General features: G+C 38.5%; 1 protein-coding gene and 1 pseudogene across 2 annotated transcripts in view; one reads left to right on the plus strand and one right to left on the minus strand.

Annotated features, from left to right (window-relative positions):
* NEXMIF (neurite extension and migration factor) overlaps positions 1 to 27,351 on the plus strand; it is a 204,907-nt gene that overhangs the window by 45,846 nt on the left and 131,710 nt on the right. The window lies entirely within an intron of this gene.
* On the minus strand, positions 2,667 to 3,169 carry LOC109555513 (EP300-interacting inhibitor of differentiation 1-like; annotated as a pseudogene).

A 27,351-nucleotide genomic window follows, 5' to 3' on the forward strand; every position in this document is an offset into this window, starting at 1 on the left:
TCCTAGTCAATGGCATTCTCCTGTTTCTCTCTTTTAGTTTAATATCTCAAACTTATCTCCTTCCTCTTCTGACTGCTATCCCTTTGGTACTAAACACATGACAGATACCATTTGCTCAGGTTTAATTTGTCACAGCATACCTGAGTGAGGAGCTTCACAAAATAGCTGGGGACCACAGTGAGCTTTCCTTCTAAGAGATGTTAATTAAATTTTGTATAAAGGACCCCAGGTGCACTAGCAAAGATCTTTTCTTTCCAAGCCAAAATGTAGCAGACATTTCCCAAAGAGACCTCATCTATGCACTTCTTTGTGAAAATCAATTAGTGTTATGAATGTCTGATAACTTTCCTAAAACAAAAATCTGTCTTGATGGTAAAGTCTATGAGACAGATCTTTCTACTTTCATTCCTTTGGCCCTCAGTTATCTTCTTGAATATTCCACTCCCCAAATATTAATTTGAAGTGGTTATTTTCTAGCACATCAGACCATTTGCCAGTGCTGTAACCTAGCCCTCCCAATGTTTTTTCCACCCTTCATTGTCTTACCTGCCTCCCCCAAGTATGCACACACATTTATGGCCTGAAGCTTATGACTTCCTTGGGTATGGAGTCTTCCATAATCTGCTTACCTATGGTACCATAACCTACCTGTCCCTTTGTAAATTATCTTAACCAGTAAAAATCTGGTTATAATTGGTCCATTTTTTATTTGTGTAAAAATGCCTTTTAAAACTAATTTTAATCCTTATCTAATTTTAGTTTATTCAATACAAATTTGCTATCTAACAGAATTCTGTAGCTTTTTTTTTTCTGTAGCTTTAACTTAGTGTTTTTCAGCACTATATCCATTGTACTTTAGAGATCTAACAGATTAGGTGTTTCAGTTTGAAGCCTTTCAGTTTTATAACACTTCTAAATGGTTAAATGTCACGTATCCTGCTTTTGGATGACTTGTTCTTCATTTGTTATGTTCTTGCCTTTTTCTGCCTCTTCCCCTCCCCCCAGGTCCATACTATTCTATCCATCTGTGAACTACTCATCTTTCACCTCTGACTAATGAAATCTTTACTATTCTTATCCTCGTTAACCAAATTATACATGCTGAGAAGATAGAGACCTTGTTTTGTTTCTTTTGAAATCTTACATAGCACTAAGCAATGGTGCCTTGATACTTACTGTTATGTGCTAAATGATACATGCCTAGATATTAACTGAATTGCATTGAAAAACTAAACTATACTTCCATGAAGCTTTCCTTGGTAATGTGAACAATGATGTCCTTGTTTGTCTAAATGTCTATTTCCCTTTTACCTCTCAAGGTACTATATCACAAGCTTTATTGAACTATATGTATACATGTATATACTTGAATTTTTTTCCTGAAACCCTAAATCCATAAGGTTAAAAGTCATCTGGAATGAGTCTTCATTAAAAGTAAAACTTTTATAGCAAATACATATAAATGAAACGGACAGTACCTTTTTAATTAGTTGACATGCCTATAGATCAGTATTAATTATTGCCAGAGTATGACAGGCTTGGCATTAGTTTTCTTTCTTTCTTTCTTTCTTTTTTACACAGAAAAAGAAACTTTTATTATCTTGAATGCTGGTGCATAACCAAAAAACAAACTTAATTAGAGGAGGAGACAGAGGGAAACTTCAGATACTGAAGTGGATTTCCTGGCAGATTAAAAACTTTTAAGGGTTGTTCATAGTGTCTTTTTTAGATGTAGGGCTTTCCTTTTACTGGACAATTTTCACTTAACAGTTTTTATATTATGAAGTTCAACCAGAGTCTTTTGTCTGTAAAGTTAAATGAAAAAAAGAGCAAGTGAAACAGAAAATTCTCTAGTATATACTGATATTTGAAATAGTTTGTGTTCTTTATACTTTCATGTACATTTTACTGTCTAAATTTGAAACTTTATTAATGGTGTCTTAAGTTTTGACTTTTAAAAATGTTCAAGGCAATGATTTTTCTTGAATTAAAGATTACAGTAACTTTAAAAATGATCAAGATACATGTACAAACAAAATCTCAGTTGTTCTTGGAAACACATTTCAAGATATAGCACACATGACACACACTTCTTTTGGGACTTTATTATTCTTTGGGATACTGAAGAATAGTTGGTAGAAGATTTATTTTACACTAAAAATTTACCCTTTGATAACCACAGTTTGGATAGATCACAAAGTTGAGTCTTTAAAGTTTTCTCAATATTCTTTCAGTCCAAATAACTCAAAGACATCTCATGTCCTAAGGTGGATAAATCAGTTACTTTTTCTCATATAATTAATATCAGTGGGCTCTTGTACTGGAAGTCTGTCTTGGTCATAACATTCTTGCAAAGCTATTCCTTACAGTGAAACATGAAAGATATTTCCCTCAATGCAAAGAAATTAATCTGAATAAACAACAACATCAAAGCCTTAAGTGTCTCAGGACACTCTTCAAAACAGGATTCAACAGTACTAAGATACTTTTCTTTAACAATTTTCTTCCTTTTTCTTAACTGTGCAGTCACTACCTTATTATACTCTGCAAAAAAAAAAAAAAGATCAAGTTTTTCATTGTCATGGAACTACTTGGAATGAACCCAAAAGATAGTGGAATGCTGGCTCTCTCCTCAAGCAGCGTCCTCCTCTCTTAACAGCATTTAACTATTCTCTATCAATAATCTCACTACAACCGAGTTCTTTGATCAGATGATTGACAACCATAAGTAAAAGAAGCTCTTTGATAAAAGCCAATTGATCAAACGGGGTCTTCTCATTATGCATCTGAAACCCGCCATCCAGAGCTGCTTCTCTGGCTCTGGAGGTTCTCAGAAACATCTTGTTGGCTTCTTCAAGTGCTGCTGATACTCTGTAGCCCGCACCACTGAGCGGCTTCTCTTCCTGATGGTCATCGCTCTCGAAATCAGTGCCTGTGATCTCGCCTGGCTGCTCCCCAGGGCTGGGCCGGCTAGCTAGGCCTCGGGGCCCCTGTGGCTCCCTCATTGGCTGGGCTGCCTCCTCCTGCATTGGGCCTTCCTCCGAAGGGGTTCGGGGATAGCTTCCGGCTCCCTCCGCTTATGTGGAAGGTCGCTCTGGCCAGGCATCACATCCATCTGCAGGTCGTTGCTCTCCTCATAGAGCTTGGACAGCTCATTCATATCAGACATAGTGCAAGCAGCTCAACCTCCCTGCAAGGCGTTCGTTTTCCACCTCTTTATGTTTTTTTAGATATAAATGATCATAATCTTGCTTGTGTAATGAAATGGGAATGGAAATTTTGTTTATCATTGTTACCCAATTCTTTGATCTCCTTTCAAGTTATTTTACACAAATTACAATGGTCTATTATCAAAAATTATTTTAATAATTTATAAGCTGAACATTCTCCTTTAATTTTGCTCAAAGAATTAGATGCTATCTGCCTTGCAAAACTATGTTTTGCCCAGTTAATAGAATAATTGACTTTTTTAGCATCTACACCAATATTTGGAATTATTCCTTTATTTAGTGCCTTGGAGATTTTTATACCATGGGACTTTGTGCACAGGTAAGAAGTATGCATTTCTTTAGTAAAGATGGGGAAGGGCCCATAGTTAGAGACCTTTTTTTTTTAGATTCTCAGGCAGTTCAGATTTATGAAAGAATACAGATGGATATTTAAGATCTTCGAGTGGATTCCCTTGAAACTATCATTGTTTCCTTATTCACTGAAAAATCTTCATGATACAGGCTACAGTTTTAAGACCACTGCTCTATAGCATTTAGCACATTCCTGTGTTTTCTGAATATTCAAAAAAAAAAGTAAATGAGTGGCAACACTAATTAGAACTGTGGAATGGAAGTATTAGTACTAGTGAGTCATAATCATCAAGGTGGGTCGAAGATACCCTACCTTAACCCCAAGTGGATGAGAGTATCACTTGTTTTTAAAGATATCTCTGGATCAAAGATGCCTTGCCTTCTTCTTGCTTTCCATACTTATGCCTAGCATCTTTTATTCTCAAGATAATATCTCATTGAAAGTCTATAGTTTTATAGGCTTATCTTTATTGTTTTGAAATGGTGACATTCCTAGTTGTACTATCTTTATAGGCAGATGTAACTGAAAAGATAAATTTTGTGCCTATTTGTATATTCAACTATTATCTCTATTGTCTTGGTAAGCATATTAACAACCACTACTATTTTCTACATATTCAGTTTTTCTAACAAAATCTTCCTTATTAGTTTTTTAGCTATTTTGAAATTTTTATGAGATTTTAATGTGTCTTTATTTTTTTTGACTGTGTCTTTCTTTTTTTATTTAAATTTATTTATTTTAACTAGAGGCTAATTACTTTACAATATTGTATTGGTTTTGCCTTACATCAACATGAATCTGCCATGGGTGTACATGCATTGATCATTATAGTGGGTTAAATGGTACCCCTCAAGAAGATAATTTATTAATAATACCCTTAATCCCCAGAACCTGTTAAAGTTACCTTATTTGAAAAAAAGAGTCTTTGTAGATGCAATTAAGAATCTCAAAATGAGGCAATCACCCTGGATTATCTGGATGGGCCCTAAATGCCATCACATGTGTCCTTACAAGAAAGAAGCAAGGGAAGATAGCACAAGCACACAGAAGAAAAGAGACATGTGGAGAAGTAAATGTGAAGATGGAGCAGAGAAAGATGCAACCATAAGCCAAGGAATGGCATTAGCCACCAGAAGCTGCAAGGAATGGACTCTCCCCTGGAGCCTCCAAAGGAGAGTGTGCCCTGGTGACAACTTGATTTTATACTTCTTGAACTGTGAGGGAGTGAATTGCTGTTATTTTATGCTACTCTTTTGTGGTAATTTGTTATAGCAGCTACATTAAACTAATATAATTATTAATGTGGTTCAAGTCCATGGTACTTTGAGGAAATGGGACCAGTATTAAACATCTGACTTTGTCTGCTGACTTGGATTTGGTTTGTTTATCATGGGGGAGTAGGTCATTTGTATTAATTACATTCCCAACCAGTAGTTTCCCTAAAGGTAATTATCAATTTTTAAATAAATAATGACACTTTTTTTTTAACCACAGGAGAAAAATAAGACATAGAGAATAATCCTAACCTTTGAATGTTATTCAGAAGGAAAGGCTTCTGTCTATGGGAATGCAGAATAACATTGATAAATAAGCAGTCCAGACTTGACATGAGCTGTTATCAATGACTAAAGGCAAAGAAATAATTCAGCCTTAGAACTGAACAGTTCAGGTAGAGGAATGGGGAAGTGTTAGTTAAGCCTCTAACTGAGTTGCCTGACCATTCAGTTCACTAAAGAGGCATTTAATGCATAGGATGAATCTATATGCTCAGCAAGTGTCTTATATAAAGTATGTATTCTAATTTTAATTTTATATTGTGTTATTCTTATTACTACTATTATTATTACTATTTAACTCATAACCTTCAGTTCAGACGGATGTCTTTTAAGATCTATGAAGAAGGTGTTAACATACTGTGCAAGCTGCCACCTTGAAAAGTGTCCTTGCCAATAAGCACTTGTAATTGAGGTCAAGAGACAAGATATATGGGCTGTGGTTATAAAGTAATCAAGGGGCTTCCTTGGTGATCCAGTGGTTAAGAATCTGCCTTGTGGAGTAGAAGGACATGCACTCATCTTCTCCTGCAAGAGCACCAAAATCACAACTAGCTGTGAAACAACCATCAACAGGAGGATGCAGGAATCCACCAAAAAAAGATACCCCGTGTCCAAAGACAAAGAAGAATCAGCAACAAGATGGTTGGAGAGGTGCAAACATGATAAAATCAAGTCCCATACCCACGAAGTGAGCGACCCACAATCTAGAGAACAATAATACCAACGAAGTCCCCGCACTCCCCCACTGTTGTGAAGATTCTGGGCCTCACATCAGGCTTCCCAGCCTGAGGATCTGGCAAAGGGACTGGGAATCCCCAGAGAATCTGACTTTGCCGGCCAGTGGGATTTGATTTCAGGACTTCCACAGGACTGGGGGAAACAGATTCCACCCTAGGAGGGCACAAACAAAACCTTGTGTGCACCAATATGTAGGGGAAAGGAGCAGTGACTCCACAGGGGACCGAATGAGACATACCTGCTGGTTTTGGAGAGTCACCTGTGGAGGTGTGGGTTGGCAGTGGCTCCCCACAGGGATGGAGGCCCTGGCAGCAGCAGTCCTGGAAGGGGCCCCTGGCATAAGTCCCCTTGGAGGTCAGCATTAACCCTACTATAGAGCCTGTAGACCCCAGGGTAGGGACACCTCAGACCAAACAACAAACAGGGAGAGAGCACAACCCCATCCATCAGCAAATAATTGGATTAAAGTTTTATTGAATATGGCCCTACCCACCAGAGTAAGACTCAGTTTTTCCCACTATCGGTCCCTCCAATTAGGAAGCTTATAGAAGCCCCTTAGCCTCATGAACTAGAGATCAGACATAAGAAGCAAGAAGAAACATAATCCAACAGCAGCTAGAATGAAAACCACATCACAGAAAGTTAATCAGAATGAAAAAGCAGAGGGTTTTTGTCCCAGATGAAGGAACAAGATAAAACTCTAGAAAAACAACCAAATGAAGTGGAGATAGGCAACCTTCCAGAAAAAGAATTCATAATAATGATAGTGAAGATGATCCAGGGTCTCAGAAAAAGAATGGAGGCAAATATTGAGAAGATGTAAGAAATGTTTGCCAAAAGACATAGAGGAACTAAAGAACAAACAGAGATGAACAATACACTGCTGCTGCTGCTGCTAAGTTGCTTCAGTCGTGTCCGACTGTGCGACCCCATAGATGGCAGCACACCAGGCTCCACCGTCCTTGGAATTCTCCAGGCAAGAACACTGGAATGGGTTGCCATTTCCTTCTCCAATGCATGAAGTGAAAAGTGAAAGTGAAGTCCCTCAGTTGTGTCTGACTCTTCGTGACCCCATGGACTGCAGCCTACCAGGCTCCTCCATCCATGGGATTTTCCAGGCAAGAGTACTGGAGTGGGGTGCCATTGCCTTCTCCAAACAATACACTACAAGGAATCAATAGCAGAATATTTGAGGCAGAAGAATGGACAAGTAATTGGGAGGACAGAATGGTGGAAATCACTGCCACAGAACAGAATATAGATAAAATAATGAAAAAAATGAAGACAGCCTGAGAGACCTCTGGGACAACATTAAATGCACCAACATTCACATTATAGGGGGTCCCAGAAGGAGAAGAGAGAAAGGACCCCAGAAAATGTTTGAAGAGATAATAGCTGAAAACTTCCCTAACATGGAAAAGGAAATAGTCAACTAAGGTCAGGAAGTGCAGAGTCCCAGGCAGGATAGACCCAAGGAAGAACATACTAAGACACATGGTAATCAAAATGACAAAAATTAAAAACTAACATGAAATATTAAAAGCAACAAAGAAAAGTGACAAATAATATACAAGAGAACTCCCATAATGTTATCAGCTGATTTCTCAGCAGAAACACTACAAGCCGGAAGGGAATGGCAGGACATATTTAAAGAGATGAAAGGGAAGAACTTACAAGCAAGAATACTATTCCCAGCAAGACTCTCATTCAGATTTGACAGAGAAATCAAAAGCTTTATAGACAAGCAAAAATTAAGAGAATTCAGCACCACCAAACCAGCTTTACAACATGTACTCAAGGAACTTCTCCAGGCAGGAAACACAAGAGAAGGAAAAGACCTACACAAAATAAACCCCAAAGAACTAAGAAAATGGTAATAGGAACATATATATGAATAATTACCTTAACTGTAAATGGATTAAATGCACCAACCAAAAGACATAGACTGGCTGGATGAATAGAAGTATTTGCATATATGCCCATCCACTTACCACATGACTCTACTTAACTCCCCAAATTGTATGTAAGTATTCTATATTGTTAGATTAAACATATTTCCATTATTGCTTGCAATTGTAATTATCTTTTTTCTTGGTCTGGCTATTGATTATGAAAACTGATAAACACCTTTTTATCACATGATTATGTGATTTTACATATTTTATGTGATTTTACTATTGTGATTATGTAGTTATTAATTACTATTAATTAAGTGAATACACTTAATACCACTGTATCATGATTGGTCAACAGAGGATAATATAATTACATATCACTAAAATTACCATTTAATAGAAAAAATTGTAATCACTTTTAAAATACAGATGCATAAGAGAATTTTTATGCATCTTGGAATTTTTTTTAAATGCAAATAAATGCCCAAGTATTGCTTTTTTCTTCCAAAGCTCCAGATGTGTTTCTAATGAACAATCATGTTTAAAAACAACTATACTATATGATGATGTTTTACTTTTATCTAGCTTGTTTCACTGTTTCTATTTCATATTTAGTGCTCCCATTTCATTTAGTTTATGTTTTCCAATTTCTCTGTTTTTGTTGTTGTTTTTTGTCAAGCCTTTATCAAGCACATAGAAAAGCTTTTGTGTGTATGTGTATGTGTGTGTGTGTGTGTGTGTGTGTATAAAATGTGTATTATATTTTAGAAAATCTATTAATTTTTGCCTAGTGAAAAAATTTATGACATTTTGATTCCACTTGTTTGACTTAGTATGCGTAGAATGTTAGATTTCTAATTTATATTCACTCAACTTTGATATAGTTCCATGTATTTGGGCATCTCGTATTACTGCTAAAAGTCTAGGAAATTGGGCTTCCCTGGTGGCTTAGTGGAGAGGAGTCTGCCTGCCAGTGCAGGAGACACAGGTTTGATCCCTGATCTGGGAGGATCCCATGTGCCCTGGAGTGACTGAGCCCATGGGCCACAACAATTGAGCCTGTGTTCTAGAGCCCACAAGCCACAACTACTGAGCCCACTGGACACAACTACTGAAGCCCATGAACTTAGAGCCTGTGCTCCACAGCAAGAGAAGCCACAGTGCTGAGAAGCCTTCACACCTCAACTAGAGAGTAGCCCCTATGCAGAGAGAACTAGAGAAAACCCATGCGCAGCAATTAAGACCCAGAGCAGCCAATTAATTAATTAAAATTGTATAAAAATAAATTAAAATAACAAAGTATCAGATTTTCATTAAAATATTTTAAAAATAATCAATATTTTCTTTAAAAAATCAACAATTACATATGTAAATACATCTTTCCCCTTTCAAATCGGTCACTTTAGGAAACATTATTCTCAAAAAACTGACATTGCTTAAGTGTTTTGTGCACTTCTCCCTAGAGATTGTCTCCGGAGCCTGCAGCATGTTGCTGAGAATCTACCCTAAGGTGACAGGCCCTCATCCTTTGACAGTGGAGCAGCTTCATCATTTGGAACCAAGTTCAAGTTTTCTAGGGTGATTTCTTTGAAAGTCAGATGGTGACTACAGCCATGAAATTAAAAGACGCTTGCTCCTTGGAAGGAGAGCTATGACAAATCTAGAAAGTGGGTTAAAAAGCAAAGGCTTCTCTTTGCCAACCAAGGTCTGTGTAGTCAAAGCTATGGTTTTTCCAGTAGTCATGTATAGATGTGAGAGTTGTACCATAAAGAAGGCTGAGTGCTGAAGAATTGATACTTTCAAATTGTAGTGCTGGAGGACTTTTGAGAGTCCTCTGGACTGCAAGGAGATCAAACCAGTCAATCCTAAAGGAAATCAACCCTGAATATTCATTGGAAGGACTGATGCTGAAGCTGAAGCTCCAATGCTTTGGCCACCTGATGCAAAGAGCTGACTCATTGAAAAAGACCCAGATACTGGGCAAGATTAAAGACAAAAGGAGACAGGGATGACAGAGGATGAGATGGTTGGATGGTATCATTGAAACAATGTACATAAATTTGAGCAAACTTCGGGGGATAGTGAAGGACAGGGAAGACTGGCATGCTATAGTCCGTGGGTTTGCAAAGGGTCGGACATGATTTAGCGACTGAACAACAATGACAATCATGCTATACACATGAAACTAAGTATATCAACTTGTCTTCCATTAAAAAAAGAAAAAATGAAGATGGTTTTGCCCTATAAAGCTAGAAGTATAAAGCTAGCAGTTGAAGCAATTGAAGGTGGCTGGGAGAATCTATGGTTTTGGCAAAGTAGAGCCTTTAGCTTTGGGAAAGAAGATGCTAATTACAATGGGTGCTAATTGTTTCTATTTGAAAATTCTGAAAGCAGGATTTCTGAAAACACATTAAGTAAGCCTTAGGTGGATAACTAAATTGCTGTCAGGAAAGAATCTTCTCTACAACTTGTGCAGAAAGATTCAGTTGTGAAATGAAATAAGCTCGATGCCTCCTCTTCTTTTACACTGTTCTTGTTTGTTTAGTCGCTGACTTGTGTCTGATCCTTTTTGCGACCCTTTGGACTATAGTCCGCCAGGCTCCTCTGTCCATGGGGTTTCCCATGCAAGTATACTGGAGTGGGTTGCCATTTCCTTCTCCAGGGAATCTTCCTGTCCCAGGAATTGAACCCCTGTCTCCTGCACTGGCAGGCAGATTCTTTACCACTGAGCCACGTGGGAAGCCCTGTACTGTTCCTGGGAGCTGCTAATTGAGAATGTTTTGAGAAAGAAGGGTTTAGAGGATTTTGTATATAGTTTTTTCCCCTTTGAATTGTTATTGTTTATTTTTAAAGCATATTATGAGTCACGTTTAAGTAGAAACTCAGTTTTTGTCAGTGGTCAAATATATTGTCCACTTGAATTCTTGAATTACATCACAAGTGAGTTTGTATAATGTTGGAATAGCTCTGTGTATACTGGAAACAGTAGAACTTGATTCATTTGTTAGCTAGCTAGCCATATAGTCCCATATGCTTAGCATCTTCACTTTTCCTTCCTCTCTTGCTGACTATCTCCTTCATTCCTGCACCCCTTCAATATACCTTGAGCTCTTGATCTATATTTGTTGTATACTATAATGTTTGAATCTTTATTGGGGTTTCTAGCACTTACCCCAAACAAGGGGGAGAATGTGAATTATTTGAACAGTGTCTCAATTGAGAATTTGCCTTTTTTGGGGGGATGCAGCAATTTTATTTTTAATTTGATCCATGTGTATCCTCACAGAGATTCCTGAAGGAGGGAAACAAGGCATAGTATATTAGTGGTAGAGCAAGGGGGTATGGCCTCTATTTTATATCATAGGGAAAATTATGATTGGATCATCCTTATTTATCATTGCATCCACCTCTCTTAGTAATTCCTCCCCTTCAGCACCAATTACCAAGTCATGCACATAGGAGATATTAATAAGTTAATAAATAAGATCTAATTAAGATCTGATTCAGGGATTCTATTTCCTGTAGTCAAGGGGCACTTAATTACTTGATAGTTAACAATAGTTAATAATAGATTACCATTAATTATCTTTACAAATAATTGTCCTGGTGGGGTTTATTTATTTATTTAGCTACCCCAATTGTTATATCTGCAAATCTCTAACCAATCAGGACAATCCCTGGCCCATTTAAAGCATTCATATCCAACTGTTTTTTCTGAAAAAAAATAGTGCAGGATATATTACTAGGTACAGTTAAGGTGGTATCCTAGTCTCTTGTGTTTGTATTCCTTCTTATCTCACCTTGTACATAGGAGGCATTCTGAAAATGCTTGTTGAATTACTGAGTTGAATCACAGATCTAATAACTCTCAAATTATTCTCTTCCAAAATATTTTGGAGCTTTGATATAGTTACAGCCAAAAGTATAGAGAAGCTATTTTGGTTTAGATGAATAACCAAGCTTCCTTAGTTCACTTAAAGAGAGATCAGGCAAATCATCTGTGAATGAGAAATTTCCTCAGTCTCTCCTCTCTAGCCCCACTGTATTAGGTGTTCATGAGGCTCGCCAGGGGAGTTAAGGAGCTTTACTGCAAGCCACTATTCTTTGTTGTCTTGAGGCAAGTGGTGTAGGGAGGAAGGAGACTTAGGGGATGGGGGAAAGTATTGAAAACCCAAAACAGGACCCATAAGTTTTGAGAGCTTTCATTAATATTGATGATTTAAAGTCCTAGATAGAGCAATTAAAAATGCTACACAGTTACAGTTAGAACTGTACTCTGTGGTACTGCCTCAGTGGTACTGCCCAAAGAAGAGTCTGGGGCTGGGACTGTTCTCACAGATCCCTAGGAGAAGACACAAAAGGTTATTCTTAACTGGCATTGAATACTTAGTATGTGAAAAGCTCTGTGGGGAATGCGAGATAAATTGCCACCTAGTTGCATCTTGCCACCACCTAGTTTTTAGTCTAATTAGGTTAAGAGAAATAAAGAACAATGCGAGGCAAATTATGTTAACTGTTATAATGGCACAAAGTGCTGAGAAGAGATGAATGATCTATAATAACTCAGTGAGTGAGATTATCAAAGGGTAGGGAATATATATTTACTTTTCCCAGATAATTATTTTTAATGACAACTGGACTTAGTTCATAGTGACAACAGACTGCACTCTTTGAAGAAAAGGAGGAGAATTATTTATATCTCAAGTAAGGCTTGAGCAGGTTACTAGAATTCTGTCACAAACCTATACAGAAGAATTAAAAATTTAGGTTTATACTTATACATATTTACAGGTTTTTAATTAAATTTTTGCTGTCCATATTCTCTTTATACCATAATTATATGTGAATGTGTGTGTGCTCAGTTGTGTCCGACTCTTTGTGACCTCATGGACTGTAGCTTGCCAGGCTCCTCCGTCCATGGAATTTTCCAGGCAAGAATACTGGAGTGGGTTGCCATTTCCTACTCCAGGGGATCTTCCCGACCCAGGGATCAAACCAGGGTTTCGTGTTTCCTGCATTGGTAGGCAGATTCTTTATCACTGTGCCGCCTGGGAAGCTAGTAATTATATGTGAGGATGATACTGAATGACGTATGAAAACCCTGTTTTCTTTATACCCAGATATGTTAGGATGTGGGCTTCCCTGGTAGCCCAGCTGGTAAAGAATCCACCTGCAATGCCAGAGACCAGGGTTCGATTCCTGGGTTGGGAAGATCTCCTGGAGAAGGGATAGGCTACCCACTCCAATATTCTTGGGCTTCCCTGGTGGCTTAGACAGTAAAGAATTCACCTGCAATGTGGGAGACCTGGGTTTGATCCCTGGATTGGGAAGATCCCCTGGAGGAGGACATGGCAACCCACTCCAGTATTCTTGCCTAGAGAATCCCCATGGACAGAGGAGCCTGACAGGCTACAGTTCATGGGGTCACAAAGAGTCAGACATGACTGAACGACTGAGCACAGCCCAGCACAGCATGGTAGGATGCAGTTTGTTGGGGAGAACTCTTCAGTTTCAGCATGACTGAGAGCTTAAGGCAGAGCTTATTGATGCTTTTGAACTATGGTGTTGGAAAAGACTCTTGAGAGTCCCTTGAACTGCAAGGAGGTCCAACCAGTCCATCCTAAAGGAGATCAGTCCTGGGTGTTCATTGGAAGGACTGATGCTGAAGCTGAAACTCCAGTACTTTGGCCACCTCATGCGAAGAGTTGACTCATTGGAAAAGACCCTGATGTTGGGAGGGATTAAGGGCAGGAGGAGAAGGGGATGACAGAGGATGAGATGGCTGGATGGCATCACCGACTCGATGGACGTGAGTCTGAGTGAACTCCAGGAATTGGTGATGGACAGGGAGGCCTGGTGTGCTGTGATTCATGGGGTCACAGAGTCAGGCTTGACTGAGCGACTGAACTGAACTGAAAGAAAAGTAAGGATCCTGAAGCAGAACAAAAGTTGTGCCCTGTCTAGAGCTTTCAAAGTACACCCACGCATTGTTGCCGTATGTTGTTAATAGCACCTATCGACTTCCCCTTCACTTTTCACTTTCATGCATTGGAGAAGGAAATGGCAACCCACTGCAGTGTTCTTGCCTGGAGAATCCCAGGGACGGGGGAGCCTGGTGGGCTGCCATCTATGGGGTCGCACAGAGTTGGACAAGACTTAGCAGCAGAAGCAAGGAACAGCCTATTGGCAAATTGGCTGTTGGGCATGACCATTTCAGATATAGAGAAAGAATCATTGGGAACATAGTAATATGTTAATCAAAAAATATTATTACATGTTTTCAAAACTTGCTTTGGAAAACAAATTAAAGGTAAAATTACTCCACTTTGATTCTGTTGTTTTAAACAAATTTTATATTTAACTTCATATATAGTATTATAAGGCTTTCCTTTATAGAATAGCTTTTGAATTTAAAAATATTTCTTTATTAATTAATTAATTTATTCATTTATTTGCTTTTCCCATGTTTAGTCTGGTTAGTTATCACTCAGATTGTAGGTACTGTGTTCCTCCATATTCAGGTTTTAACACATTGTGCATACACATGCACCTATATCAAAACATCAGAGCTTTCTGGGTTCCACTTTTCATTATTTTTAATTAAAATTTATACTTACTCATATTCCAGTTTATTCTGGACTAAAACTAGTTTTTTACAGGGCCGAAGTTGGTATTTGCTACTTGGGACCTGTTTTGATTACTTCTTCCATCTACAGTGATTACCACTCTCTTCTTTTTCATCAGTTATTTGGAAGACACACAGACATATACATATATATACACATACATATTTATAGACTATATCTATGTGCTATGCCATTTAAATAAGAAATCGCTGTGTCTTTCTTATAAGCTCAGAATTTATTTTTTCCTCTCAGTGTCTCACTTAAACATTTTATTATGTTCCCAATGAAGATTTCCCTTCCGCTTATAAAAAATTAAGTGGATAGTTACATATAATCCTTGTCCTCATGGATGACTACTCTGATAACCCGACCCTTTCATTTTCAGACCTGCACTGTTACTCTTGGTTTGTTTTCTTCACAGTAGTTCACAATCCTTCTCTGGTGTTTGCATTTTTACCTTTGTAGATGGAAGAGTACTTTTTAAAAAATGCACAAGTGGTAGGAAGAAAGAGGGCAGGAAAAGACAGTGAAGAAATTCTTCTTCTGTTCATTATCTTTCTGTTGCATTGGCTGAACTGTGGAATGTGAGAAAAGCAGGAAACAGAACAATTATGATTATATAGTCTGTTTGTATAAGGATGTAATTAATATGTATTAATACTTCCCTCTTAGGTAGCCACAGTGAGAATCTTGTCAGTGTAAGGGAGATTAAAAAGACAGTTCTTGCATTTGCTGGCATGTAGGACTATTGGAATGTGTATAAGATTGGGGGGAAATTAATTTCTGTCCTGTCTAAAACTATCATGTGTGCCTTTTCTAGATGATTGTGCAAGGTGGATTCTCAGTATGTGCAGGTGTGGTAAATCATGAGCTGTTTTAATTTTAGATACATAGGAGAAATCATGGCCCCTAATGGGGACTGTTGGCTATTGACTCCATTAGCACTGATAAGGAAAGAGAAGACTAGAAGGGGGACAATTTCAGGGGCTGTGATAAAGATGAGATTTTCCACTTCTTTGTAAGGCTAGGATGACAAAAACCTTAATGTAACACTTTTTCTACAGTGGTTTGTTGCCCTAAGTGACTTCAGCTTAATTTATTATGTCACAATTGCCTGGTAGGCAAGAAAATCACTAAAATCAGGAGTAATAATAACCCATTTTATCCTTGAGATGGAGGGTATTACTATAATTTAAAGTCTGCTATTTTGGAGAAGAAATCAGATGTCAATAAATGAGAAACTGACCTGAAATTGCACAGCAAGTTAGTAGCATTAATTTTATAATAATACCAATCTAGACTTCCATTTCCTTTCCTACTCTTTCTTTAAACATATTTTTTTGGCCATGCTATGCTGCTTATGGGATCTTAGTTCCCCAACCAGGGATTGAATCTGGGCCATTGGAGTGAAAGTATGGAGTCCTAACCCCTCGAGTGCCAGGGAATTCCCTCCTTTCCTACTCTTGAAAGCCTAGAGTAGGTTAGTTATATGGTCAATTATATGGTTATCAGCATAACTGTTTTAACTTCTACTGGATACCTGGAGCACAGCAACAAAATAGGAGTCTTTGAAATGATGTAGTACTTGGAAATTTGCATGGTGCATACTGTATTCCTACAACCATTCTGTCATCTCTTTCAACATAGTACCTCAAATACCTTCCACTGCAGTTTAAGCTCCATTTTCTTTTTCTGTCCTCATTGGAGATTATTAGGTAGTCACACTTCTCCTCCTTTTATCTCCTCCAATACAGGTTAAAAACCTTTCCTATTAAAGAATGATTTTCCTTTCTACAAACCCACTCCCTTTCTTTCTCTACTCTACAACATTCTCTTTTGCAAGCTGAAAGATCCAAGTAACTTAAACCTGTCTCCAACCCTTGTTTTCATCATTTTCTTTGTGGGTTTTTTTTTTCTGTAATTTTGTCTTCTCACTAAAAATGTAGTAGGGGACATACTATTTTCTTCCTTATGTAATTAAGAAACTACATGCATCAATTGTATGGGATATCTCTTTGTTTTAATCTGTCTTTTGTGTTGTCTACCCATGAAGGAAACAAGACAAAATGTCTTAGGAATGATTTTCTTTCCCTAGGGAGTGGAGTGGGGTGGAGAGGAATCTGTTTTAATTTATTTCCAGCCTATATCCAGTGGTGTGTTGGAGCTGGCTTGAATCAGCTCTTGACAACCATTTGTGCACATTGCTTCCCAGTTCCAAGCTTATGTTCAGTGACAAGTTCATGTACAGTGATTGGTAGCTTGAAATTAGCTAGAGTGGAGGTATTTGTCCCATGGAAATCAGCAAAGGCAACAAATTAGTCCTCCTCACACCTCAAAATGGTAGTTAAACATTTACCAGTATATGACTACCTGTTTCATAATCATTCTTGATCAAAAAGTTTATCAAAGTACCTGTCTGCCTCTAGTACTTTGTGAACATGGTAAAAAAGTAGTTTCTGGAAGCCACATATCATTATCTGTATATCTGCCTATCTATTTGCATATTTGAGTCTGGAAGATATAAAACAGGCCTAAGAAATCAGGCAAGTAAGCATTATAATGTGAGTAGGAAAGATCATCTACAACTCTAACACTTTATCCTTAAAACTACATTAGTAGTTTCGGTGGGCCTAGGATAGCTACTGTTTAATCGAGCAGATAGGTATTAGATACCAAGAATGAGTTAGATGTTTATAAGAGCCTTTTTAAGGTAAATGAGCCATTTGAGGTGCTCCATATTTGGATACAAAAGATAATATTGGAAAGAATGAAACTGATTCTATATTGACAGCATTTATCTTCAAATTACAGATTATATATGACAGGCAAACATGTCCAGAACACATTCTTATTCTGATGTTTGTATTATTGTGTCTCTAACATAAGCAGCTCCTCTGCAAACAATTTCAGGTTGCAACAGTATTCTTCAGAGCAAACATATTTTTTCTTCCAGTTTTATTGAGATATAATTGACATTTAGCTCAACATTCAAAAAACTAAGATCATGGCATGCAATCCCATCACTTCATGGCAAATAGATGGGAAAACAATGGAAATGGTGAGAGGCTTTATTTTCTTGGGCTCCAAAATCACTGCAGATGGTGACTGCAGCCATGAAATTAAAAGACGCTTACTCCTCGGAAGAAAAGCTATGACCAACCTAGACAGCATATTAAAAAGCAGAGACATTACTTTGCTAATGAAGGTCCGTCCAGTCAAAGCTATGGTTTTTCCAGTAGTCATGTATGGATGTGAGAGTTGGACTGTAAAGAAAGCTGAGTGATGAAGAATTGATGCTTTTGAACTATGGTTTTGGAGAAGACTCTTGAGAGTCCCATGGACTGCAAGGAGATCCAACCAGTCCCTCCTAAAGGAAATCAGTCCTGAATATTCATTGGAAGGACTGATGCTGAAGCTGAAACTCCAATACTTTGGCCACCTGATGTGAAGAGCTGACTCATTGGAAAAGACCCTGATGCTGTGAAAGATTGAAGGCAGGAGGAGAGGGGACGACAGAGGATGAGATGGTTGGATGGCATCACTGATTCGATGGACATGAGTTTGAGCAATCTCCAGGAGTTGGTGAGGGATAGGGAAGCCAAGCCTGGCGTGCTACAGTCTGTGGAGTTGCAAAGAGTCAGACACAACTGATCGACTGATCTGAACTGAATGTTATAGAAGTTTGAGGTGTACCATGTGATGATTTGATAGATAGATGTATATATTGCAAAATGATTGCTGCAATAAGGTTAATTAACACATCCATCACCTCACATAATTATCATTTCTTTTATGTGATGAGAACATTTAAGATCTACTCTTTTAGCAACTTTCAAGTGTATAATACAGTATCATTAACTATAATCACTATGCTGTACATTAGACCTTTAGAATTTTTCATCTTATAACACTAAGTTTGTATCTTTGATCAACATCTCCCTATTTTCTCTACCCAGACTCCTGACAACCATCATTCTACTCTCTAATTCTTTGAGTTTGACTTTTTCAGTTCCCAGATATAAGTGCCTCCTGAAACCTACAAAAGGACAAACTCACCTGACTTTTAAAATTTAGAACCAGTGAAGGTAAATATCACAAATAATTTAAATGTTCTTCATGTTGCATGATGGCCAGTTACAGAATAAAGAAGAAAGGAGAAGGAGAGAAAGAAGATAATGTTGGATAAGGAATGATGGAGGTATATGAAGAAAAGGCAGAATGGGGTTCTTAAAAGAAGTAGTTGTTTTCTACCAAAGCACAGAGATTAAAGTTACCTTTTCTACTGTGTAACATCACCTAAGACTAAAGAAATCAGGGTTATTATTATTAAGAAAGTGGAGTTATAGAAAAGACTAAAGGAGTAAGGTTGTTTACCTTAAAAAAAAAAAAGAGAAAATTGGAAAGAGGTGGCATGATTTCTGTATTTATATATATCAAAGGCTTGAAAGACAGAGGAATTAGATGTCTATTATATGGCCGAAGCTATAGGGAAAGAAAGTTTGTCTCAACATACATGAGCATCGGAGAAGGCAATGGCACCCTACTCCAGTACTCTTGCCTGGAAAATCCCATGGATGGAGGAGCCTGGTGGGCTGCAGTCCATGGGGTCGCTAAGAGTCGGACACGACTGAGCGACTTCACTTTCACTTTTTCACTTTCATGCATTGGAGAAGGAAATGGCAACCCACTCCAGTGTTCTTGCCTGGAGAATCCCAGGGGCAGGAGAGCCTGGTGGGCTAACGTCTATGGGGTCACGCAGAGTCAGACACGACTGAAGTGACTTAACAGCAACAGCAACATGAGCATGGAATTTGATAACTACTTTCAGAAGATAGTGAGCATACTCTTCAATGGAAGTACTTCAGCATCAGATAGGGCTTTAATTCAGGTAGACTTTTGAGGTTTACCTGACCAGCAATATGTGGACTGTTAAAGGAATCTGGTGTATTTTCTTTCACTATTCATAAAAGATGGTGTGGGAAGGTTTTATTGTCTTGCTTTAGTCTTCTGGAATGTGGACCATGATATATAAACTGTGTGATGACTAGTGTAATGTGGGGCTTCTTTAGTAGGAACTGATAGTTTAAGACCAGCCATAGCCTGGATGGTACATTAATCTTCCATTCTTTTGAGTCTGTTTGTAATGGCTAAAGACTAAGAATAAAAATAGCAAATTGATGTATTGAATTACTGTTTAGCTTTCTATTCCAAATAGTAATTATTTGTTTCACTGAGGGCTTTGCCTAGATTAGAAACCTAACTAAATAAAATATCTCTGAATCTCTCAAGTTTTTATATTTCACAACAGTGAATAAAATATACTTTCATATTCTAATAGTACAAGAATAATTTGAAATGAAATGAAAAAGAATAATTTAGGTGGATAAATCAGATTTCAAATTGGGCTCTAAAGTGTATTAAAATGCATTGTGTAAGAGGTCTACATACAAAAATATATTTTAATGTCTTAATGCTTACAGATTTAATTATATTATCATTTAAGTTGTTGGGAGAGTTTAATAGGTCACAGCAGATGCTATGCTATGTCAAATTCATTTTCACACCAAGTCCTCAACTGCTGGAGAAAAGGAGTTACTTGGATATTTTGCTGTCATCCCTTCATATAAAAGTAAGAAATTTCAGGGTTAGGGACAACTCATTAGAAATTTATGTTTACTGATGAGGTTTTAAAGAAAGTCATACCAAGTGGAGAGGAACACACTTAAAGCAGGAGGATTATCAAAAACCATTAAAATGTTAATCTGGCTTTTAAAAGCAGTGCTTTTATCTCTAAGTATAGAATGTTTGCTTATTCATTATATATTAATTATAAATAGAATAAACCATTTGGGAATTAAAAAGTAGGAATTCATTTTTTCCAATCTATAAAGGAAGAGGCTGAAAAATTAGCTACAAAAGCCAATATTTTAATTTATTCTAATATTGATGGTACTTGAATTTCTTAAAAAAAAAAAAAACACCTTACCTTAGATTTTTAAGATTGAAAGATATGTTCACTTAATTTAACACATAGATGACTTTGCTCTAAGTAAAGATAGCCTAAATGCTTCTTGTTTGGTGAGAAACAATCAACAAAATGAAAAGGCAACCTATAGAATGAGAAAAGATATTTGAAAATCATATATCTGGTAAGGGGTTAATCCCAAAAATATATAATGTACTGACAGAAGTCAATAGTAAAAAAATAAAATCCAATTTTAAAATGAGCAAAAAAACCTGACTAGATATTTTCCCAGAGATGTTCAAATGACCAATAGATACATGAAAGTATGCTCAACATAACTAATCATCAGGGACATGCAAATCAAAGCCACAGTGAGATGCCACCTGACACCTGTTAGAATCAGTTCAGTTTAGTTCAGTTGCTCAGTCGTGTCCGACTGTTTGCAACCCCATGAACTGCAGCATGCTAGGCCTCCCAGTCCATCACCAACTCCCTGAGCCAATTGAGTCGGTGATGCCATCCAACCATCTCATCCTCTGTCGTCCCCTTCTCCTCCTGCTCTCAGTCTTTCCCAGCATCAGGGTCTTTTCCAATGAGTCAGCTCTTCGCATCAGGTGGCCAAAGTATTGGAGTTTCAGCTTTAGCATCATTCCTTCCGAAGAACACCCAGGACTGATCTCCTTTAGAATGGACTGGTTGGATCTCCTTGCAGTCCAAGGGACTCTCAAGAGTCTTCTCCAACACCACAGTTCAAAAGCATCAATTCTTCAGCACTCAGCTTTCTTTATAGTCCAATTCTCACATCCATACATGACTACTGGAAAAACCATAGCCTTGACTAGACAGACCTTTGTTGGCAAAGTAATGTCTCAGCTTTTTAATATGCTATCTAGATTGGTCATAACTTTACTTCCAAGGAGTAAGCATCTTTTAATTTCATGGCTGTAGTCACCATCTGCAGTGATTTTGGAGCCCCCCAAAATGTCCAAAACACAAAAAGTAACAATTCTTGTTGAAGCTGTGGAAGTAAGGGAACCAGTGTGCACTGTTGGTGGGAGAGTAAATTCGTTCAACCACTATGGAAAACAGTATGGAAGTTCCTAAAGAATTAAAAATATAACTACCCTTTGATCCAGCAGTCACACTTCTGGGTATATATCCAAAGGAAATAAAATCAGATAAAATCTGAAGTAAAATCAGAGTCTTGAAGAGATATCTATCTGCATTCCCATGGTCATTACAGCATTATTCACAATAGCCAAGATATGGGAACAATATGTGTCTGTTAACACTGATGGATAAAGATGTTTTGTGTGTGTGTGTGTGTGTGTGTGTGTGTGTGTGTGCTGTGCTCAGTTGTGACTGACTCTTTGTGATACTATGGACTGTAGCCGACCAGGCTTCTCTGTCCATGGGATTCTCCAGGCAAGGATATTGGAGTGGGTTGCCCTTTCCTCTTCCAGGGAGTTTTCCCAACCCAGGGATCGAACCCATGTCCCCTATATCTCCTGCACTGCAGGTAGATTATTTACCCGCTGAGCCATCTGGGATTCCTGCCATTTGGAACAACATGGGTAGACTTGAGGGCATTATGCTAAGTGAAGTAAGTCACACAAAGACAAATATTGTATGATCTCACTTATATGTGGAATCTGAACAAGATAAACTCATAAAACAGAGAGTAGGATGGTGGTTTTGAGGGGCTGGGTGGGGGGCAAGGGGTGGGGAGAATGGAAGATGTTGGTCAAAGAATAAAAAATTCCAGTTATAAGATGAACGAGCTCTGGAGATCTAATGTAAAGCACGGTGATTATAGTTAATGATTTTGTATTGTACACTTGAACTTTGCTAGGAGAGTAGGTCTTTAATGTTCTCACCACAAAAAGAAATGGTAGGATGGCAGAGTAGAAGGATGTGTGCTCACATCCTCCTGCAAGAGCAGCAAAACCACAAGTAGCTACTGAACAACCATTGACAGGAGGACACTGGAACCCACCAAGAAAAGATACCCCACATCCAAAGACAAAGGAGAAGCCACAGTGAGACAAGTAGGAGGGTGCAATCATGATAAAATCAAATCCCATACCTGTTGGGTGGGTGGCCCACAAACTGGAGAACAGTAATACCAAAGAAGTTCTTCCATGCTTGTGAAAGTTCTGAGCCCCATATCAGGCTTCCCAGCCTGGGGATCCAGCCAAGGGACTAGGAATCCCCAAGCAATCTGACTTTGAAAGACAGTGGAATTTGATTACAGGACTTCCACAGGACTGGGAGAAACAGAGGCTCCAGGCTTGGAGGGCATAAACAAAACCTTGTGCACACCAAGACATAGGGTAAAGAATCAGTGACCTCACAGGAGACTGAACCAGACCTACCTGCTAGTTTCAGAGGGTCCTCTGTGGAGGCATGGATCAGCGGTGGCTCACTATGGAGATGGAGATGGGGACCCTGGCAGCAGCAGTACTGGAAGGTCCCCCTTGGTGTAAACCCCCTTGGAGGTCATCATTAACTCTACCATAGAATCTGTAGACTCCAAGGCTGGGTTGTTTCAGCCCAACAAACTAACAGGGAGGGAGCACAACCACACCCATCAGCAGAAAGTCGGATTAAAGTTTTACTGAGCATGGCCCTCCCCTCCAGAGCAAGACCCAGTTTTCCCCACTGCCAGTTCCTCCCATCAGGAAGCTTACCCACAAAGGGCAGACAGAAGGAAGCAAGATGAACTACAGTCTCACAGGGGCCAGAACAAAAACCACATTACAGAAAGTTAATAAAAATAAAAAGGTGGAGGATTATTTCGCAGATAAAGGGACAAGATAAAACACCAGAAAAACAATTAAATGAAGGGAAGATAGGCAATCTTTCAGAAAAAGAATTCAAATAATGATAGTGAATATGATCTAGGATCTTGGAAAAAGAATGTAGAAAATGCAAGAAATGTTTACCAAATACCTAGAAGAACTAAAGAACAAACAGCAATGAACAATATACTAGAAGGAATCAATAGCAAAATAACCTAGGCAGAAGAATGGATAACTGACCTGGAAAACAGAATATTGGAAATCACTGCTGCAAAACACAATATAGTAAAAGAATGAAAAAAATTAAGACAACCTAAGAGACCTCTGGGACAACATTAAACACACCAATAGTCACATTATAGGAGTCCCAGAAGGACAAGAAAGGAAGGACCCTAGTAAATATTTGAAGAGGTAATAGGTAAAAACGTGCCTAACATGGGAAAGGAAATAGTCAACCAAGTCCAGGAAGCACAGAGAATCCCAGGCAGGATAAACCCAAGGAGAAACACACTGAGACACATAGTAATCAAACTGACAAAATTTAAAGCCAGAGATAAATGATGATGTATGGCAAAACCAATACAATATTGTAAAGTAAAAAAAATAACAATTAAAAAATTAAAAAAATAAAGACAGATAAAATATTAATAGCAGCAAGGGAAAAATGACAAATAATATACAAGGCAACTCCCATAAGATTACCAGCTGATTTCTCACAGAAACTACAAGCCAGAAGGGAATGGCATGACATATTTAAAGTGATGAAAGGGAAGAACCTACAACCAAGAAAACTCTACCCAGGAAGACTCTCATTCAAATTTGACAGAGAAATCAAAAGCTTTTCAGACAAGCAAAAGTTAAGAGAATTCAGCACCACCAAACCAGCTTTACAAGGAACTTCTCTAGGCAGGAAACACAAGAGAAGGAAAAGATCTAACCAAAATAGATCCAAAACAATGAAGAAAATGGTAATAGGATCATAATAGTTAAAGTGTTAGTCTCTCAGTCGTGTCTGACTCTTTGTGACCCCATGGACTATAGCCTGCCTGGCTCCTCTGTCCATGGAATTCTCCAGGCAAGAATACTGGAGTGGGTTGCCATTATCTTCTCCAGGGGATCTTCCTGACCCAGGGATCGATCTTGGGTCTCCCTCATTGCAGGCAAATTCTTTACTGTCTGAGCCACCAGGGAAGCCCAGAGTGTTAGTTGCTAAGTTGTGTCCAACTCTTTTTGACCCCATGGACTGGAGCCTGCCAGGCTCCTCTGTCCGTGCCTCAGGCAAGAATACTGGAGTGGGTTGCCGTTTCCTTCTGCAAGGGATCTTCCCAACCTAGGGATCAAACACCTGTCTCTTGCATTGTGACCAATTCTTTACCATCTGATATATATGGATTAAATGCACCAACCAAAAGACATAAACTGACTAAGTGAATGACAGTATCTGTATGTATGCACGTCCACTTACTATATCACTCTACTTAACCCCCAAAATTGTATGTAATTACTTTATCAGTTCAGTTCAGTTGCTCAGTCATGTCCGACTCTTTGTGACCCCATGGGCTGCAGCACAAGACTTCCCTGTCCATCACCAACTCCCGGAGATTGCTCAAACTCATGTCCATTGAGTTGGTGATGCCATCCAACCATCTCATCCTATGTTGTCCACTTCTCCTCCTGCCTTCAATCTTTCCCAGCATCGGGGTCTTTTCCAGTGAATCAGTTCTTCGCATCAGGTGGTCAAAGTATTGGAGTTTCAGCTTCAGCATCAGTCCTTCCAGTGAATATTCAGAACTGATTTCTTTTAGGATGGACTGGTTGAATCTCCAAAATAAAAATTACTTTATACTGTTAGGGTAAACATGTTTCCATTATGGCTTGCAATTCTAATTATCTTTTATTTTCTGTCTGGCTATTGATTGTGAAAACTGATAAACATCTTTTACTACTGTGATTCTGTACCTATTATTTGCTTAATACTGTTGTGTTATGATTGGTCAACAGAAGATAATAGAATTCTATAATGCTAAAACTACCATTTTATAGAAAAACCTGTAATCACTTTTCAAAATCCAGATGTGCATTAGAATTTTCTTGGAATTTTTTTGAAAAATAAAAATACCCAGGTATTGTTTTTTTCTCCAAAGCTGCAGATGTGATTCTAATGAGCAGCCATGTATAAAAACAACTGCACTCTATGATATATTTTACATTTATCTAGTTTGTTTCACCTTTTCTATTTCATATTCAGTGCTTTCACACCAGTCAGAATGGCTGCGATCCAAAAGTCTACAAGCAATAAATGCTGGAGAGGGTGTGGAGAAAAGGGAACCCTCTTATACTGTTGGTGGGAATTCAAACTAGTACAGCCACTATGGAGAACAGTGTGGAGATTCCTTAAAAAACTGGAAATAGAAAAGCTTTTGTATACATACATATATAGTATGTACAATATCATATAAGGAGAGATAAGAAAGCCTTCCTCAGTGATCAATGCAAAGAAATAAAGGAAAAGAATAGAATGGAAAAGACTAGAGATCCCTTCAAGAAAATCTGAGACACCAAGGGGACATTTCATGCCAAGATGGGCTCAATAAAAGACAGAAATGGTAGGGACCTGACAGAAGCAGAAGATATTAAGAAGAGGTGGCGAGAATACACATAAGAACTGTACAAAAAAGATCTTCATGGCCTAGATAATCACGATGGTGTGATCACTCACCTAGAGCCAGATATCCTGGAATGTGAAGTCAAGTGGACCTTAGGAAGCATCACTATTAACAAAGCTAGTAGAGGTGATGGAATTCCAGTTGAGCTATTTCAAATCCTGAAAGATGATGCTGTGAAAGTGCTGCACTCAATATGCCAGCAAATTTGGAAAACTCAGCAGTGGCCACAGGACTGGAAAAGGTCCGTTTTCATTCCAATCCCAAAGAAAGGCAATGCCAAAGAATGCTCAAACTACCACACATTTGCACTCATCTCACACGCTGGTAAAGTAATGCTCAAAATTCTCCAAGCCGGGCTTCAGCAATATGTGAACTGTGAACTTTCAGATGTTCAAGCTGGTTTCAGAAAAGGCAGAGGAACCAAAGATCAAATTGCCAACATCCACTGGATCATGGAAAAAGCAAGAGAGTTCCAGAAAAACATCTATTTCTGCTTTATTGATTATGCCAACGCCTTTGACTGTGTGAACCACAATAAACTGTGGAAAATTCTGAAAGAGATGGGAACACCAGACCACCTGACCTGCCTCTTTAGAAACCTGTATGCAGGTCAGGAAGCAACAGTTAGAACTGGACATAGAACGACAGACTGGTTCCAAATAACAAAAGGAATGTGTCAAGGCTGTGTATTGTCACCCTGCTTATTTAACTTATATGCAGAGTACATCATGAGAAATGCCAGGCTGGATGAAGTAAAAGCTGGAATCAAGATTACCAGGAGAAATATCAATAACCTCAGATATGCAGATGACACCACCCTTATGGCAGAGAGCAAAGAGTAATTGAAGAGCCTCTTGATGAAAGTGAAAGAAGCAAGGGGGAAAGTTGGCTTAAAGCTCAACATTTGAAAAACTTAGATCATGGCATCTGTTCCCATCACTTCATGGCAAATAGATGGAGAAATAGTGGAAACAGTGACAGACTTTATTTTCTTGGGCTCAAAATCATTGCAGATGGTGACTGCAGCTATGAAATTAAAAGGCGCTTGCTCCTTGGAAGAAAAGCTATGACCAACCTAGATAGCATATTAAAAAGCAGAGACATTACTTTCCTGACAAACGTCTGTCTAGTCAAAGCTATGGTTTTTCCAGTAGTCATGTATGGATGTGAGAGTTGGACCATAAAGAAAGCTGAATGCCAAATAATTGATGCTTTTTGAACTGTGGTGTTGGAGAAGACTCTTGAGAGTCCCTTGGACTGAAAGGAGATCCTACCAGTCCATCCTAAAGGAAATCAGTCCTGAATATTCATTGGAAGGATTGAGGCTGAGACTGAAGCTCCAATACTTTGGCCATTGATGTCAAGAGCTGACTCATTGGAAAAGACCCTAATGCTGGGAAAGATTGAAGGCGGGAGGAGAAGTGGACAACAGAGGATGAGATGGTTGGATGGCATCACCAACTCAATGGACATGAGTTTGTGGAAGCTCTGGCAGTTGGTGATGGACAGGGAAGCCTGGTGT

The sequence above is a fragment of the Bos indicus genome, chromosome X, assembly GCF_029378745.1.
Source record: "Bos indicus isolate NIAB-ARS_2022 breed Sahiwal x Tharparkar chromosome X, NIAB-ARS_B.indTharparkar_mat_pri_1.0, whole genome shotgun sequence".
NCBI lineage: Eukaryota > Metazoa > Chordata > Mammalia > Artiodactyla > Bovidae > Bos > Bos indicus.